Genomic DNA, 18,872 nt, shown 5'->3' with positions numbered 1-18,872 from the left:
GTGGTTGGAATAAGAACCACAATTCTGTCTAAGTTTTTACATTAATGGAGATTAAGATTACTAACATTTTCTTCTCCCACCATACAATCTATAGTTTCCTCATGCTAGCTATAACAGCAGTTGTCCATACTTAACAGTTAATTGATAGAGTACTCTAGCAGAAAAATATTGGATAGCTCATTGGTGCGCTAACACATCATGGCGTAGAAATGGACCATGCTTGTGGCCTTCCTGGTTTATGGCGTTCAGCAAGTTAGGCCATCAAGTATTCTTGGGAGAGACAGAGTGATGCCATCTTTTTTCATGCGTCCATACAGCACAATGCAAATCTACAGGTACAGTAACTGCCAAAATAAAGGAATGGGCTGAGGTTGGAGCAACCCAGCCGGTCGCTGTCAAGAGGACTTGCTTTGTGCACAGGTGGAACAGGCCGCAACAAAGGATCTCACATCCTCAATCATGTTGGGCCACCAGAATTTCTGCCTCAGGAACTCCAGTGTCCGATTAACCCCTGGATGCCCAGTTAATTTAGAGGAGTGTCCCCATTGTAGCACTCCAGAATAGGCTGATTGCGGAACATAAAGTCTGTTAGTGGGACCCCTGCCGGGGTCAGGTTCTCAGGTCTGGGCTTGTCGTACCATGGTCTCAATACTCCATATCACAGGGGCCACAATGCAGGAGCTGGGGATGATGGGATCGGAGTCCCTCTCCTCATTAAAGACATCATGTTGACGGGACAGGGCGTCTGGTTTCTGATTCTTGGATCCATGGAGATAGGCTAGTGTGAAAACAAACTGTTAAGAACAGCCTACCTAGCCTGGTGAGCGTTCAACCTCTTGGCTTCTTGAATGGAGATCAAGTTCTTATGGTCCATCCAGATCACGAAAGGATGAGGTAACCGCAGTAGAGATTCAGCACCCTTCACACATTCACCTGTCATGCTCCTGTGGGCTCAGATGTGTGTGTCTCAGCTGCATGGGCTCCACAATGTTGGGTTCGGGGGGCTTGGGGTTCTCAAGAAACTGGGATACTGGGGTAGTGTCAAAAAGGGGCTGTCTCACGTTCTTGGAGGCGGTTTTCGATCCTGATTGCCAGTGTTATCAGGGACTCGAGGTCTTTTGCCAGTTCCCGAGAGGCGAGTTCATCCTTGATGGAGTTAGACAAACCCTGGTGGAAAGCGGTAACCAGGGCCTCCGTATTCCACGCACTCTTGGCGGCGAGGGTGCAGAACTCAATGGCCAGGTCAGCCACTGGTCTACCCCTTGGCGGATGTTGAACAGTCGGCTGGCAGCTTCTCGTCCGCCGACTGGGTGGTCGAAGACTAGTTGCAGCTCGGCAGTGAAGGCTAATACGGAGCTGCAGGATGGTGGCTGTTGTTCCCACAACGCTGTTGCCCACGCCAGAGCCTTGCCCGAGAGTAGAGAGATGTAGGCAATCATGGCCCGATCGGTAAGGAACGAGGAGGACTGTAGCTCAAACACCAGAGAGCACTAAGTGAGGAACCCCTTGCATACCTGACTGGTAGTGTGCAGGCTTTTCTTACACTAACTTCTCTCACTGAATTAATTTATGCACTTGTCAATATTCAGAGAAGCTCACAGCTTCACGGCTTAACCCATTAGGACTATGTATAAATGACTGAGCTATGGTGCAAACTCCAAATGTTCGATTTTTCCATTGCATCAAAATGTAACACCATTGTATTTCAGGCAGGAATTCAATACCCTTGTCTGTACAATTTGCCCTGAATCTATCCTACCACACCCAGAAATCTGCTCCTTTTATTCTCTGTTCCCAACGCACTAGACGACCCGTTCTTATAGCCTTTAGCCGTACCCTCATCCTACTTCTCTTCTGTTCCCCTAGTGATGTAGAGGTTAACCCAGGCCCTCTCATTAATTGATTTCTGTAACCGTAAAAGCCTTGGGTTCATGCATGTTAACATTAGAAGCCTCCTCCCTAAGTTTGCTTTACTCACTGCTTTAGCACTCTCTGCCAACAATGATGTCCTAACCGTGTCTGAATCCTGGCTTAGGAAGGCTACCAAAAATTCTGACATTTCCATCCCCAATTACAACATTTTCCATCAAGATAGAACTGCTAAAGGGGGCGGAGTTGCAATCTACTATAGAGATAGCCTGCAGAGTTCTGTCATACTATCCAGGTCTATGCCCAAACAGTTCGAACTTCTACTTTAAAAAATCCATCTCCCCAGAAATAAGTCCCTCACTGTTGCCGCTTGCTCAGCTCCCAGCTGTGCCCTGGACACCATAGGTGAATTGATTGCCCCCCATCTATCGTCAGAGTTCGTACTGTTGGGTGATCTAAACTGGGATATGCTTAACACCCCGGCCGTCCTACAATCTAAGATAGATGCCCCCAATCTCACACAAATTATCAAGGAACCTAACAGGTACAACCACAAATCCGTAAACATGGGCACCCTCATAGATATCATCCTGACCAACTTGCCCTCTAAATATACCTCTGCTGTTTTCACCCACGATCTCAGCGATCACTGCCTCATTGCCTGTGTCCGTTATGGGTCCGCGGTCAAACCATCACCCCTCATCAGTGTCAAACGCTCCCTAAAACACTTCTGCGAGCAGGCCTTTCTAATCGACCTGGCCCGGGTATCCTGGAAGGATATTGACCTCATCCCGTCAGTAGAGGATGCCTGGTTGTTCTTTAAAAGTGCATTCCTCACCATCTTAAATAAGCATGCCCCTTTCAAAAAAAATTGAACTAAGAACAGATATAGCCCTTGACAAGCACAAAAACATCCTGTGGCGTACTGCACTAGCATCGAATAGTCCCCGCGATATGCAACTTTTCAGGGAAGTCAGGAACCAAAATACACAGTCAGATAGGAAAGCAAAGGCTAGCTTTTTCAAACAGAAATGTGCATCCCGCAGAACTAATTCCAAAAAGTTCTGGGACACTGTAAAGTCCATGGAGAATAAGAGCACCTCCTCCCAGCTGCACCCTGCCCTGAGGCTAGGAAACACTGTCACCTCCGATAAATCCACGACAATCGAGAATTTCAATAAGCTATGTTGGTGAATTTTGACCCATGCCTCCTGAAAGAGCTGGTGTAACTGAGTCAGGTTTGTAGGCCTCCTTGCTCGCACACGCTTTTACAGTTCTTCACACAAATTTTCAATGGGTGTCACGTTCCTGACCTGTTTTCTTTTGTCTTTATTTAGTTGGTCAGGGCGTGAGTTGGGTGGGTTTGTCTATGTGTGATTTTCTATGTTGGTATTTTGTGTTCGGCCTGGTATGATTCTCAATCAGAGGCAGCTGTCAATCGTTGTCCCTGATTGAGAATCATACTAAGGCAGCCGGGGTTTCACGTGTGTTTTGTGGGTGTTTGTTTCCGTGTTTGTATTCGTGCCACACGGGACTGTTGTCGGTTGTTTCATTTTGTTATTTTGTTTCGTGTTCAGTTTCGATTTAATAAATTATCATGAGCACTACCCACTCTGCATGTTGGTCCGATCCATGCTCCTCCTCGTCTGAGGAGGAGAACGACTATGACGACCGTTACAATGGGACTGAGGTCAGGGCGTTGTGATGGCCACTCCAATACCTTGACTTTGTTGTCCTTAAGCCATTTTGCCACAACTTTGGAAGTATGCTTGAGGTCATTGTCCATTTGGAAGACCCATTTGCGACCAAGCTTTAACTTCCTGACTGATGTAATGCCAGGTTGCTTCAATATATCCACATAATTTTCCTGCTTCATGATGCCATCTATTTTGTGAAGTGCACCAGTCCCTCCTTCAGCAAAGCACCCCCACAACATGATGCCTCCACCCCTGTGCTTCACGGTTGGGATGGTGTTCTTCGGCTTGCAAGCCTCCCCTTTCCCCTCCATAACAATGGTCATTATGGCCAAACAGTTCTATTTTTATTTCATCAGACCAGAGGACATTTCTCCAAAAAGTACAATCTTTGTCCCCATGTGCAGTTGCAAACCATAGTCTGGCTTTTTTATGGCGGTTTTGGAGCAGTGGCTTCTTCCTTGCTGAGCGGCCTTTCAGGTTATGTCAATATAGGACTCATTTTACTGTGGATATAGATACTTTTGTACCAGTTTCCTCCAGCATCTCCACGTGGTCCTTTGCTGTTGTTCTGGGATTGATTTGCACTTTTCGCACCAAAGTACGTTCATCTCTAGGAGACAGAACACGTCTCCTTCCTGAGCGATGTGACGGCTGCGTGGTCCCATGTTGTTTATACTTGCGTACTAGTGTTTGTACAGATGAACCTGGTATATTCAGGCGCTTGGAAATTGCTACCAAGGATGAACCAGACTTGTGGAGGTCTGCATTTATTTTTTGAGATCTTGGCTGATTTCTTTTGATTTTCCGAATGATGTCAATCAAAGAGGCACTGAGTTTGAAAGTAGGCCTTGAAATACATCCACAGGTACACCTCCAATTGACTGAAATGATGTCAATTAGCCTATCAGAAGCTTCTAAAGCAGGGGTGTCAAACTCATTTTCACCGAGGGCCACATCAGCATAATGGCTGTCCTCAAAGGGCCAGATGTAACTTATAAATGTAATCGAATGTAATGTAAAATAAATGTAACTCCTCCTTAATGTTAAATAACTAATTATTTATTATAACTTATTCAAGTGACAATTACAGTTGCATAGAAAATATATGTTTGCTTGTAGCTCTAACATAAATCCTTTAAAATTTTGTCAGCTTATGAAAACCCACATAACTCCATTAATGAAGGATCAAACTGTCCAAGTGAATAAAGAAAAATAACATAAAACTGAGCTGCAAAGAACATGTATGACACATGTAGCATTTTACAAAAAAAGGCTGCACACAGCCTTGCACCCAACTGATGGTTTGATGACAACAATTTGTCTGCATACACACATAAACCTGCAAACATTAAATAATTACTACAGCAGCTACACATAAATAATATGTAATCAACTAAAAATACCAAAATAAAGGTTGACTCAGTTCACAACTATATTGGTCAAGTTTCTCGGTTAGTCTTTGATGAGGAGATGCTGCCTGTCCTTGAACACACCAAGTGGATTCTCTCTCTACTATCGATTGATCATGTTCTGAAAATGATAAACACAAAACAAAATGCAAGCACAATCATTAAATTGCACACAGTTTAACTGTTCTTCTTCTTGGTTGAATTACATTTTATTATATTTTAATAAAGTTTTTTTTTTAAATGCTTGCCTGTGTGTTTTCTGACCAGATGTCTGACACCGTTTTCCCGTTACCAGTGTGTCAATGTCTGGTTTTAGGTCCTGTGCTGAGGCAATGCGTAGAACAGCATGGAGGTTGTCATCCGTGAGGCGTGATCTGTGCTTGTTTTTGTTCAGATTCATTATGGAAAAAAACTGTTCGCACAGATAGGTGCTCCCAAACATGGACAGAACACGGGCAGCATGAAGTCGAAGCTGTGGCATCAAACCAGGAGGCAGCAGACGGTAAAAGTCCTGGATTGTAGCATCCTGAAACTTTGCTCTCAGGCCACTGTCGCTTTGAAGCTCAATTAGCTCCATCTGAAGGTGTTGGGGTGCAGTGCAGACATCGGTGGTGAAAGGATTGGCAAAGATGTCAAAGCCAGACTGTTGTGCTCTGAAGTCAGAGAAGCGCCGATCAAACTCAGTCTTTAACCAGCTCAGTTTGGTAGCCAACTGAGCACATGAAAAAGTCTCGGGAAATGAGGCTGACATGCTCTGACAAACAGGAAAGTGAACAAGATTGTCCTGTTACACTTGCCACATCCATAAGTCCAATTTACGCTGGAAAGCCGTGATCGTGTCGGATATCTGCGTGATGACTTGTTTGCGTCCCTGCAGCTTCTGATTCAGCTGGGCGAGATGGTCGGTTATGTCACACAACACAGCAAAGTCACACATCCACTTTGGATCTGATAGTTCAGACATGAGTTTTCCTTTACTCTGCATAAAAAGAGCAATGTCTTTCCTGAGCTCGAAAAATCGCTTGAGGACTTTGCTCCTACTCAGCCACCGCACTTCTGTATGGTACAGCACATCCCCGTGTTCCGAGCCCATCTCCAGCAAAAACTGCTGGAACTGACGGTGATTCAGGCCACGCGCCCGAATGAAGTTCACTGTTTTCATGACTGTGGTCACAATGTCCTCCATCCCCAGCACCTTCCCACACAAAGTTTCTTGATGGATAATGCAATGATACGTTATCAAAGTGACAGTTCATTTTTTGCATTTTCCCCTTCATTAGTCCAACCAAGTCCACTTTTCCTCCACACATTGCCGGTGCACCGTCTGTAGTTAATCCTACCAAGTTTTCCCACTGCAATGCATTTTTACTTACGGACTTCTCTACCGCATCAAAAATGTTCTGTCCCGTCGTGGTCCCATGCATTGCAGCCACATCCAACAGCTCCTCAGTGATAGAGAGGTCCGACTTTACGCCTCTAATAAAAATTGATAACTGCGCTGTGTCCGTGTTATCTGTGCTTTCATCAACAGCTAATGAAAAAGCTGTGTAGCTGCGTGTCTCCTCGGCCAGCTGTGTTGTAAGATTTTCTGCTAGTTCCTTCACTCGGTCGGCGATGGTGTTTCTTGATAAACTGACATTTTTAAAAGTCTGTAACTGGTCGGGACACACCTGCTCACAGACCTTCAGCATGCACTGCTTCAAAAACGCTCCCTCTGAAAAAGACTTGGAAGCGTGGGCGATTTCTTCAGCCACAATGAAGCTAGCTTTCACCGCGGCCTCGTTTTTGGCTGTGGATTTCATGAACAAACTCTGCTGCGACCGCAGTTTGCCTTTTAATTCTTGGGCAATTTGTTGCTTTTCTTGAAGGCTAGCTTTAGCGTACTTAGCTCCGTGTTTGGTGTCAAAATGTCGACGCAGATTGTACTCTTTGACAACCGACACCGCCTCGTAACACAAAAGACATACCGGTCTTTCTCCTTGAAGCACAAACAAGTATTCGCCTTCCCATCTTTCTTGAAACAGTCTTCCGTCTGCATCAACTTTTCTCTTTCTGGACATTTTGGGATCATTATTTATATCTCAATTCCACTCGTTGGCATGGACACTGCCGTGGCTAGCGTAGTCGAAAGGCATTGTGGGAATGTAGTTTTTGGTCAAAGCACGCTCTTAATTTATTTTTTGGTATTTATTTTTAGACACTCAAAACTTTTAAGCTCTCGCGGGCCACATAAAATGACCTGGCGGGCCACATCTGGCCCGCGGGCCTTGAGTTTGACACATGTGTTCTAAAGCCATGACATAATTTTCTGGAATTTTCCAAACGTTTAAAGGCACAGACAACTTAGTGTATGTAAACTTCTGACCCACTGGAATTGTGATACAGTGAATTATAAGTGAAATAATCTGTCTGTAAACAATTGTTGGAAAAATTACTTGTGTCATGCACAAAGTAGATATCCTAACCGACTTGCCAAAACTGGTTTGTTAACAAGAAATTTGTGGAGTGGTTGAAAAACGAGTTTTAATGACTCCAACCTAAGTGTATGTAAACTTCCGACTTCAACTGTACCTACCTCATCCCCATATTTGTTTTTGTTTTTCTGCTCTTTTGCACACCAGTATTTCTACTTGCACATCCTCATCTGCACATATATCACTCTAGTGTTAATTGCTAAATTGTAATTACTTTGCCACTATGGCCTATTTATTGCCTTACCTCCTTACTTCATTTGCACACACTGTATACAGATTTTTCTAATGTGTTATTGACTGTATGTTTGTTTTTCCCATGTGTAACTCTCTGTTGTTGTTTTTGTCGCACTGCTTTGCTTTATCTTGGCCAGGTCGCAGTTGTAAATGAGAACTTGATCTCAACTGGCCTAACTAGTTAAATAAAGGTGAAATATTTTCTTTTAAGTCTCAAGCTCACGAAGGTATAATAAATTGCTACTGTGCTGAGTTTTGTAGACGTAAGCTGTATTGCACTTGTTTAAAAGAGCAAGTTTAATGTTGTGAAGCTGACAGCTGTAAGCCTTAGTTATTATTCTGTTTTTAAGTTAACACAGGTGTGAGTGTTGACGAGGACAAGGCTGGAGATCACTGTCATGCTGATTGAGTTCGAATAACAGACTGGAAGCTTCAAAAGGAGGGTGGTGCTTGGAATCATTGTTCTTCCTCTGTCAACCATGGTTACTTGCAAGGAAACACGTGCCTTCATCATTGCTGTGCACAAAAAGGGCTTCACAGGCAAGGATATTGCTGCCAGTAAGATTGCACCTAAATCAACCATTTATCGGATCATCAAGAACTTCAAGGAGAGCGGTTCAATTGTTCAAAAGAAGGCTTCAGGTCGCCCAAGAAAGTCCAGCAAACGCCAGGACCGTCTCCTAAAGTTGATTCAGCTGCGGGATCGGGGCACCACCAGTAAAGAGCTTGCTCAGGAATGGCAGCAGAACGATGGGCTGGTGTCAAGAAGGGCAGCCACTTCTCTCTAGGAAAAACATCAGGGACAGACTGATATTCTGCAAAAGGTACAGGGATTGGACTGCTGAGGACTGGGGTAAAGTCATTTTCTCTGATGAATCCCCTTTCCGATTGTTTGGGGCATCCGGAAAAATGCTTGTCTGGGGGAAGACAAGGTGAGCGCTACCATCAGTCCTGTGTCATGCCAACAGTAAAGCATCCTGAGACCATTCATGTGTGTGGTTGCTTCTTAGCCAAGAGAGTGGGCTCACTCACAATTTGCCTAAGAACACAGCCATGAATAAAGAATGGTACCAACACATCCTCCGAGAACAACTTCTCCCAACCATCCAGGAACAGTTTGGTGACAAACAATGCCTTTTCCAGCATGATGGAGCACCTTGCCATAAGGCAAAAGTGATAACTAAGTGGCTCGGGGAACAAAACATCGATATTTTGGGTCCATGGCCAGGAAACTCTCCAGACCTTAATCCTATTGAGAACTTGTGGACAATCCTCAAGAGGCGGGTGGACAAACAAAATCCCACAAATTCTGACAAACTCCAAGCATTGATTATGCAAGAATGGGCTGCCATCAGTCAGGATGTGGCACAGAAGTTAATTGACAGCATGCCAGGGTGGATTGCAGAGGTCTTGAAAAAGAAGGGTCAACACTGCAAATATTGACTCTTTGCATCAACTTCATGTAATTGTCAATAAAAGCCTTTGACACTTATGAAATGCTTGTAATTATACTTCAGTATTCCATAGCAACATCTGACAAAAAATATCTAAAGACACTGAAGGAGCAAACTTTGTGGAAATTAATATTTGTGTCATTCTCAGAACTTTTGGCCACGACTGTATAGGTTTAGACTGCAAACATTCACAAAAATTACGATTCTGTAAGCATATTTCTGTAGAAAGTTTCATAGAATTGATCGATAGAGACAATGCAGAGCTTCAGCAATATTTCAGTGTTTTTTCTCAGTGTAGAAGGTTTGAAAATGGGTCATCTGCCTTCCTTGCAGAAGAAGCTTTTAGGTTTCATAATACCCTCAGCAAGTCAAACCTGTAGTTAAAGCAATCATCAGCTGTTTTTAATAAAGCCAATAATTACTGACTAGGTGTGAAAATGACGAGCTGCAAAAAATAAATGCTTACATGAGGGTTGTTGCCTGAACAATTTATTGATTGTTGAATAAAAAAAAATAAAAAAAAGCAGTAATAAACCAGAGCCTGTATGTTATTGTGATTATTGTCATGGCTGTGCAAGTTGGCAGTATTCAGTGATTGGAGCAGAGCCAGCAATCATAATAATCAATAAAAAAACATTTGAATGCCTTATCATTGTATTGACATGATGTGACATCCAAATCAAATCAAATCACATTTATTTGTCACATACACATGGTTAGCAGATGTTAACGCGAGTGTAACGAAATGCTTGTGCTTCTAGTTCCGACCATGCAGTAATATCTAACAAGTAATATAATCTAACAATTTCACAACAACTACTTTATACACACAAGTGTAATGGAATGAATACAAATATGTACGTAAAAATATATGCATGAGTGATGCCCGAACGGCATAGGCAAGATGCAGTAGATGGTATAGAGTACAGTATATACAGTGGGGAGAACAAGTATTTGATACACTGCCGATTTTGCAGGTTTTCCTACTTACAAAGCATGTAGAGGTCTGTCATTTTTATCATAGGTACACTTCAACTGTGAGAGACGGAATCTAAAACAAAAATCCAGAAAATCACATTGTATGATTTTTAAGTAATTAATTTGCATTTTATTGCATGACATAAGTATTTGATCACCTACCAACCAGTAAGAATTCCGGCTCTCACAGACCTGTTAGTTTTTCTTTAAGAAGCCCTCCTGTTCTCCACTCATTACCTGTATTAACTGCACCTGTTTGAACTCGTTACCTGTATAAAAGACACCTGTCCACACACTCAATCAAACAGACTCCAACCTCTCCACAATGGCCAAGACCAGAGAGCTGTGTAAGGACATCAGGGATAAATTGTAGACCTGTACAAGGCTGGGATGGGCTACAGGACAATAGCCAAGCAGCTTGGTGAGAAGGCAACAACTGTTGGCACAATTATTAGAAAATGGAAGAAGTTCAAGATGACGGTCAATCACCCTCGGTCTGGGGCTCCATGCAAGATCTCACCTCGTGGGGCATCAATGATCATGAGGAATGTGAGGGATCAGCCCAGAACTACACGGCAGGACCTGGTCAATGACCTGAAGAGAGCTGGGACCACAGTCTCAAAGAAAACCATTAGTAACACACTACGCCGTCATGGATTAAAATCCTGCAGCGCACGCAAGGTCCCCCTGCTCAAGCCAGCGCATGTCCAGGCCCGTCTGAAGTTTGCCAATGACCATCTGGATGATCCAGAGGAGGAATGGGAGAAGGTCATGTGGTCTGATGAGACAAAAATAGAGCTTTTTGCTCTAAACTCCACTCGCCGTGTTTGGAGGAATAGAAGGATGAGTACAACCCCAAGACCACCATCCCAACCGTGAAGCATGGAGGTGGAAACATCATTCTTTGGGGATGCTTTTCTGCAAAGGGGACAGGACGACTGCACCGCATTGAGGGGAGGATGGATGGGGCCATGTATCGCGAGATCTTGACCAACAACCTCCTTCCCTCAGTAAGAGCATTGAAGATGGGTCGTGGCTGGGTCTTCCAGCATGACGACCCGAAACACACAGCCAGGGCAACTAAGGAGTGGCTCCGTAAGAAGCATCTCAAGGTCCTGGAGTGGCCTAGCCAGTCTCCAGACCTGAACCCAATAGAAAATCTTTGGAGGGAGCCGAAAGTCCGTATTGCCCAGCGACAGCCCCGAAACCTGAAGGATCTGGAGAAGGTCTGTATGGAGGAGTGGGCCAAAATCCCTGCTGCAGTGTGTGCAAACCTGGTCAAGAACTACAGGAAACGTATGATCTCTGTAATTGCAAACTAAGGTTTCTGTACCAAATATTCAGTTCTGCTTTTCTGATGTATCAAATACTTATGTCATGCAATAAAATGCAAATTAATTACTTAAAAATCATACAATGTGATTTTCTGGATTTTTGTTTTAGATTCCTTCTCTCACAGTTGAAGTGTACCTATGATAAAAATTACAGACCTCTACATGCTTTGTAAGTAGGAAAACCTGCAAAATCGGCAGTGTATCAAATACTTGTTCTCCCCACTGTACATATGAGATGAGTAATGTAGGGTATGTAAGCATTATATAAAGTGGCTAGTGATAAATTGATTACATACATTTTTCCATTATTAAAGTGGCTAGAGTTGAGTCAGTATGTTGGCAGCAGCCACTCAATGTTAGTGGTGGCTGTTTAACAGTCTGATGGCCTTGAGATAGAAGCTGTTTCAGTCTCTCAGTCCCCGCTTTCATGCACCTGTACTGACCTCGCCTTCTGGATGATAGCGGGGTGAACAGGCAGTGGCCCGGGTGGTTGTTGTCCTTGATGATCTTTTTGGCCTTTCTGTGACATCGGGTGGTGTAGGTGTCCTGGAGGGCAGGTAGTTTGCCCCCGGTGATGCGTTGTGCTGACCTCACTACCCTCTGGAGAGCCTTACGGTTATGGCCGGAGCAGTTGCTGTACCAGGTAGTGATACAGCCTGACAGGATGCTCTCGATTGTGCATCTGTAAAAGTTTGTGAGTGTTTTTGGTGACAAGCCGAATTTCTTCAACCTCCTGAGGTTGAAGAGGCGCTGCTGCGCCTTCTTCACCACGCTGTCTGTGTGGGTGGACCATTTCAGTTTGTCTGTGATGTGTACGCCGAGGAACTTAAAACTTTCCACCCTCTCCACTACTGTCCCGTCAATGTAGATAGGGGGCTGCTCCCTCTGCTGTTTCCTGACGTCCACGATCATCTCCTTTGTTTTGTTGACATTGAGTGTGAGGTTATGACACCTGACACCACACTCCAAGGGCCCTCACCTCCTCCCTGTAGGCCGTCTCGTCGTTGTTGGTAATCAAGCCTACCACTGTAGTGTCGTCTGCAAACTTGATGATTGAGTTGGAGGCGTGCATGGCCACGCAGTCGTGGGTGAACAGGGAGTACAGGAGAGGGCTGAGAACACACCCTTGTGGGGACCCAGTGTTGAGGATCAGCGGGGTGGAGATGTTGTTACCTACCTTCACCACCTGGAGGCGGCCCGTCAGGAAGTCCAGGACCCAGTTGCACAGGGCGGGGTCGAGACCCAGGGTCTCGAGCTTAATGACGAGTTTGGAGGGTACTATGGTGTTAAATGCTGAGCTGTAATCGATGAACAGCATTCTTACATAGGTATTCCTCTTGTACAGATGGGTTAGGGCAGTGTGCAGTGTGATGGCGAATGCGTCGTCTGTGGACCTATTGGGGCGGTAAGAAAATTGGAGTGGGTCTAGGGTGTCAGGTAAGGTGGAGGTGATATGGTCCTTGACTAGTCTCTCAAAGCACTTCATGATGACGGAAGTGAGTGCTACAGGGCGGTAGTCATTTAGCTCAGTTACTTTAGCTTTCTTGGGAACAGGAACAATGGTGGCCCTCTTGAAACATGTGGGAACAGCAGACTGGGATTAGGATTGATTGAATATGTCTGTCGATAATCGATATACTGATAGAATTTGGGGAGCCTTGTTTTCAGATTAGCCTTGTTAAAATCCCCAGCCACAATAAATGCAGCCTCAGGATATGTGGGTTCCAGTTTACATAGAGTCGAATGAAGTTCTTTCAGGGCCATCGATGTGTCTGCTTGGGGGGGAATATACACGACTGTGATTATGATCGAAGAGAATTCTCTTGGTAGATAATGCGGTCGGCATTTGATTGTGAGGAATTCTAAGTCAGGTGAACAGAAGGACTTGAGTTCCTGTATGTTGTTATGATCACACCACGTCTCGTTAATCATAAGGCATACACCCCTGCCCTTCTTCTTACCAGAGAGATGCTTGTTTCTGTTGGCGCGATGCGTGAAGAAACCAGGTGGCTGTACCGACTCAGACAAGTCCAATACAGCAAATGAAAGATACACATCTTGTGAATCCAGTCAACATGTCCAATTTTTTAAGTGTTTTACAGCGAAAACAGCACGTATATTTATGTTAGCTCACCACCAAATACAAAAAAGGACAGACATTTTTCACAGCACAGGTAGCATGCACAAAGCCAACCTAACTAACCAAGAACCAACCAAACTAACCAAGAAACAACTTCATCAGATGACAGTCTTATAACATGTTACACAATAAATCTATGTTTTGTTCGAAAAATGCTATAAATCAGTTTTACATTGCTGCTACCATCACAGCTACCGTCAGAAATAGCACCGAAGCAGCCAGAGTAATTATAGAGACCAACGTGAAATACCTAAATACTCATCATAAAACATTTCTGAAAAATACATGGTGTACAGCAAATTAAAGACAAACATCTTGTGAATCCAGCCAATATTTCCGATTTTTTAAGTGTTTTACAGCGAAAACAGCACGTATATTTATGTTAGCTCACCACCAAATACAAAAAAGGACAGACAATATAGCATTATATTAGCTTACTACAATAGCCTACGACACAACCGCATTCATTCATCAAGGCACGTTAGCGATAGCAATAGGCACGTTAGCGTTAGCGAATAAACCAGCAAAATATATTAATTTTCACTAACCTTCATAAACCTTCCTCAGATGACAGTCCTATAACATCAGGTTATACATACACTTATGTTTTGTTCGAAAATGTGCATATTTAGAGCTGAAATCAGTGGTTATCCATTATGCTAACGTAGCATCTTTTTCCCAGAATGTGCGGATATTTCTATTAGACTCTCACCTATTCTGACCAAATAGCTATTCATAAACATTACAAAAAAATACATGTTGTATAGGAAATGAGAGAAACACTAGTTCTTAATGCAATCGCAGTGTTAGAATTCTAAAAATATCTTCATTACGACATAAGGCTTATGTTATAGCGAGAGAGTGGCCAAAACCTGGGCGCAAAACTACTAGTACACAGTTCGACAGATATATGAAATAGCATCACAAAATGGGTCCTACTTTTGGTGATCTTCCATCAGAATGTTGTACAAGGGGTCCTTTGTCCAGAACAGTCGTTGTTTGGATTTAGAACATCGTTTTTCCCTCTTGAATTAGCAAGCACACTGGCCAAGTGGCGCGAAGCTCTCCATCGTCAACAAACACAGACAACGCAACACGCCTAACGTCCCAAAAAAAATTCAATAATCTAATAAAACTATATTGAAAAAACATACTTTACGATGATATTGTGACATGTATAAAATAAAATCAAAGCCGGAGATAGTATTCGCCTATAACGACAGCTTTCCAGAAGGCAATTCCAGGTTCATCTTCGCGCTTTCCAGAAAACAGGAAATGGCGGACACGTCATTCCAAGAGGATTTATTTCACCTCAGACCAAGATAATCACTTCATTTCTTCTCTCACTTCCTCTTGACATCTAGGGGAAGGTGTATGACGTGCATGTATACTCATACGTATCATGCCCATTTATAGGCAGGCCCTTGAACAGAGCATCATTTTCAGACTTTCCACTTCCTGGTCAGAAAGTGTGCTGCCAAATGAGTTCTGTTTTACTCACAGACAAAATTCAAACGGTTTTAGAAACTAGAGAGTGTTTTCTATCCAATAGTAATAATAATATGCATATTGTACGAGCAAGAATTGAGTACGAGGCCGTTTAAATTGGGCACGATTTTCCCCCAAAGTGAAAACAGCGCCCTCAGTCCTCATCAGGTTAACTTCTTATGGCTGCAATCCCGGTAACGGGATGATATGACAACAGCCAGTGAAAGTGCAGGGCGCCAAATTCAAAACAACAGAAATCTCATAATTAAAATTCCTCAGACATACATGTTTCTTATACCATTTTAAAGGTAATCTTGTTGTTAATCCCACCAACGTGTCCGATTTCAAATATGCTTTTCAGTGAAAGCACTACAACCGATTATGTTCGATCACACCAAACCACAATAAGCACAGCCATTTTTCCAGCGAAAGATAGCAGTCACAAAAAGCAGAAATATAGCTCAAATTAATCACTAACCTTTGATGATCTTCATCAGATGACACTCATAGGACTTCATGTTACACAATACATGCATGTTTTGTTTGATAAAGTTCATATTTATATAAAAAAATCTGAGTTTACATTGGCGCGTTACATTCACTAGTTCCAAAAACATCCAGTGATAGTGCATAGCCACATCGTTTCAAAAGAAATACTCATCATAAATGTAGATGATAATACAAATTATACACATGGAATTATAGATATACCTCTCCTTAATGCAACCGCTGTGTCAGATTTTAAAAAAACTTTACGGAAAAAGCAAACCATGCAATAATCTGAGACGGAGCTCAGAACAAGAGTCAAATTAGCCGCCATGTTGGAGTCAACAGAAACCAGAAATTACATGATAAATATTCCCTTACCTTTGATGATCTTCATCAGAATGCACTCCCAGGAATCCCAGGTCCACAATAAATGCTTGATTTGTTCGATAATGTCCGTTATTTATGTCCAGTTAGCTACTTTGGTTATCGCGTTTGGTAAACAATTCCAAAGTCACAAAGCGCGTTCACTAAAACGTGCCGAAATGTCCAAAAGTTCCATAACAGTCAGTAGAAACATGTCAAACGATGTATTGAATCAATCTTTAGAATGTTGTTAAAATACATCTTGAATAACGTTCCAACCGGAGAATTACATTGACTTCAGATGAGCGATGGAACGGAGCTGCCTCTCACGTCAAAGCATGGTCACCTCATGGCAGTGGTTACTCATTCCTGTCTCCTTCGGCCCCCCTTCACAGTAGAGTCATCAGACAAAGTTCTATTGACTGTTGACATCTAGTGGAAGCCGTAGGAAGTGAAAACTCATCCATTTCTCGCTGTAATTTCAATTGGAGCTTGGTTGAAAATCTACCAGCCTCAGAAAAAATCCAAACAGGAAGAGGAACTTCTCAGGTTTTTGCCTGCCATATGAGTTCTGTTATACTCACAGACATAATTCAAACAGTTTTAGAAACGTCAGAGTGTTTTCTATCCAATACTAATAATAATATGCATATATTACCAACTATGACTGAGGAGCAGGCCGTTTACTCTGGCACCTCTGTGCACCTTTCATCCAAGCTACTCAATACTGCCCCTGCAGCCATAAGAAGTTAACGAGAGAATCACTGACATGATGTCAGCTGGTCCTTTTGTGGCAGGGCTGAAATGCAGTGGAAATGTTTTTGGGGAATTCAGTTCATTTGCATGGAAAAGAGGGACTTAGCAATTAATCACTCTTCATAACATTCTGGAGTATATGCAAATTGCCATCATACAAACTGAGGCAGCAGACCTTGTGAAAATTAATATTTGTGTCATTCTCAAAACCTTTGGCCACGACTGTAGTACTGCTTATAATTATTGAACAAGAATTGCACTTTCTTGCATCAATCGCACCATCATCAGAGTATGGACTGTTGAGTGAAAATTCTGAGAGTTGTCATTGGAGCTATATAAAATTAGCAAAAAAGAAACATCCTCTCACTGTCAGCTGCGTTTATTTTCAGCAAACTTAACATGTATAAATATTTCTATGAACATAACAAGATTCACCAACTGAGACATAAACTGAACAAGTTTCACGGACATGTGACAAACAGAAATGGAATAATTGTTATGCTGATGAATGAGGACCCAACAGCGACGTAATAGTAACAGAGTCTTTATTCCAGTATCAAACAAACAATGATTCTCCTGGATATATCAAAGGTAAATCCAAAACAGGAAACTGAAATCCTCTCGTCAGTAGAGAGGAACGACAGGAGACGCGACCACAGACTGCAGGTCGCTTAAGGAAGGCACAGGCCGTAGCTGACATAGACACCTGCTCACACGCAGCATCTGAAGAAGGCAAAAACACGACAGGGCGGAACAAGGACACAGGAACAGCAAACATCAAACAAGAATCCGACCAGGCAGAAGCGGAAAACAGAGGGAGAAATAGGGACTCTAATCAGAGGGCAAAATAGGGGACAGGTGTGAAAGAGTAAATGAGGTCGTTAGGAGAATGAGAAACAGCTGGGAGCAGGAACGGAACGATAGAGAGAGAGAGCGGGAGAGGGAGAGAGGGAGGAGGAGAGAGAGAGAGAAAGAGGGAAAGAACCTAATAAGACCAGCAGAGGGAAGCACAGGGACAAGACATGAAGATCAAAGACAAAACATGACAGTACCCCCCCACTCACCGAGCGCCTCCTGGCGCACTCGAGGAGGAACCCTGGCGGCAACGAAGGAAATCATCAATCAACGAACGGTCCAGCACGTCCCGAGATGGAACCCAACTCCTCTCCTCAGGACCGTAACCCTCCCAATCCACTAAGTACTGGTGACCACGTCCCCGAGAACGCATGTCCATGATCTTTCGTACCTTGTAAATAGGAGCGCCCTCGACAAGGACGGGGGGGGGGGAGGGAAGACGAACGGGAGCGCGAAGAAAAGGCTTGACACAAGAGACATGGAAGACAGGGTGGACGCGACGAAGATGTCGCGGAAGAAGCAGTCGCACAGCGACAGGATTGACGACCTGAGAGACACGGAACGGACCAATGAACCGCGGAGTCAACTTGCGAGAAGCTGTCGTAAGGGGAAGGTTACGAGTGGAAAGCCACACTCTCTGACCGCGACAATACCTAGGACTCCTAATCCTACGTTTATTGGCGGCTCTCACAGTCTGCGCCCTGTAACGGCAAAGTGCAGACCTGACCCTCCTCCAGGTGCGCTCACAACGTTGGACAAAAGCCTGAGCGGAGGGAACGCTGGACTCGGCGAGCTGGGACGAGAACAGAGGAGGCTGGTACCCAAGACTACTCTGAAACGGAGATAGCCCGGTAGCAGACGAAGGAAGCGAGTTGTGAGCGTACTCAGCCCAGGGGAGCTGTTCTGCCCAAGACGCAGGGTTTCGAAACGAAAGGCTGCGTAATATGCGACCAATCGACTGATTGGCCCTTTCTGCTTGACCGTTAGACTGGGGATGAAACCCGGAAGAGAGACTGACGGAAGCACCAATCAAACGACAGAACTCCCTCCAAAACTGTGACGTGAATTGCGGACCTCTGTCTGAAACGGCGTCTAACGGGAGGCCATGAATTCTGAACACATTCTCAATGATGATTTGTGCCGTCTCCTTAGCGGAAGGAAGCTTAGCGAGGGGAATGAAATGTGCCGCCTTAGAGAACCTATCGATAACCGTAAGAATCACAGTCTTCCCCGCAGACGAAGGCAGACCGGTAATAAAGTCTAAGGCGATGTGAGACCATGGTCGAGAAGGAATGGGAAGCGGTCTGAGACGACCGGCAGGAGGAGAGTTAC

At 43.9% G+C, this 18,872-nt stretch overlaps 1 protein-coding gene and 1 pseudogene across 1 annotated transcript in view; both read right to left on the bottom strand.

Moving 5' to 3' along the window:
• The window catches only part of LOC139536471 (reticulon-4 receptor-like), a 62,879-nt gene that overhangs the window by 29,111 nt on the left and 14,896 nt on the right, over nt 1-18,872 (bottom strand). The window lies entirely within an intron of this gene.
• On the bottom strand, nt 4,650-7,682 carry LOC139536463 (general transcription factor II-I repeat domain-containing protein 2-like; annotated as a pseudogene).

This window comes from Salvelinus alpinus, chromosome 1 (genome assembly GCF_045679555.1).
Source record: "Salvelinus alpinus chromosome 1, SLU_Salpinus.1, whole genome shotgun sequence".
NCBI lineage: Eukaryota > Metazoa > Chordata > Actinopteri > Salmoniformes > Salmonidae > Salvelinus > Salvelinus alpinus.
This window is presented reverse-complemented; position numbering and strand designations above follow the sequence as displayed.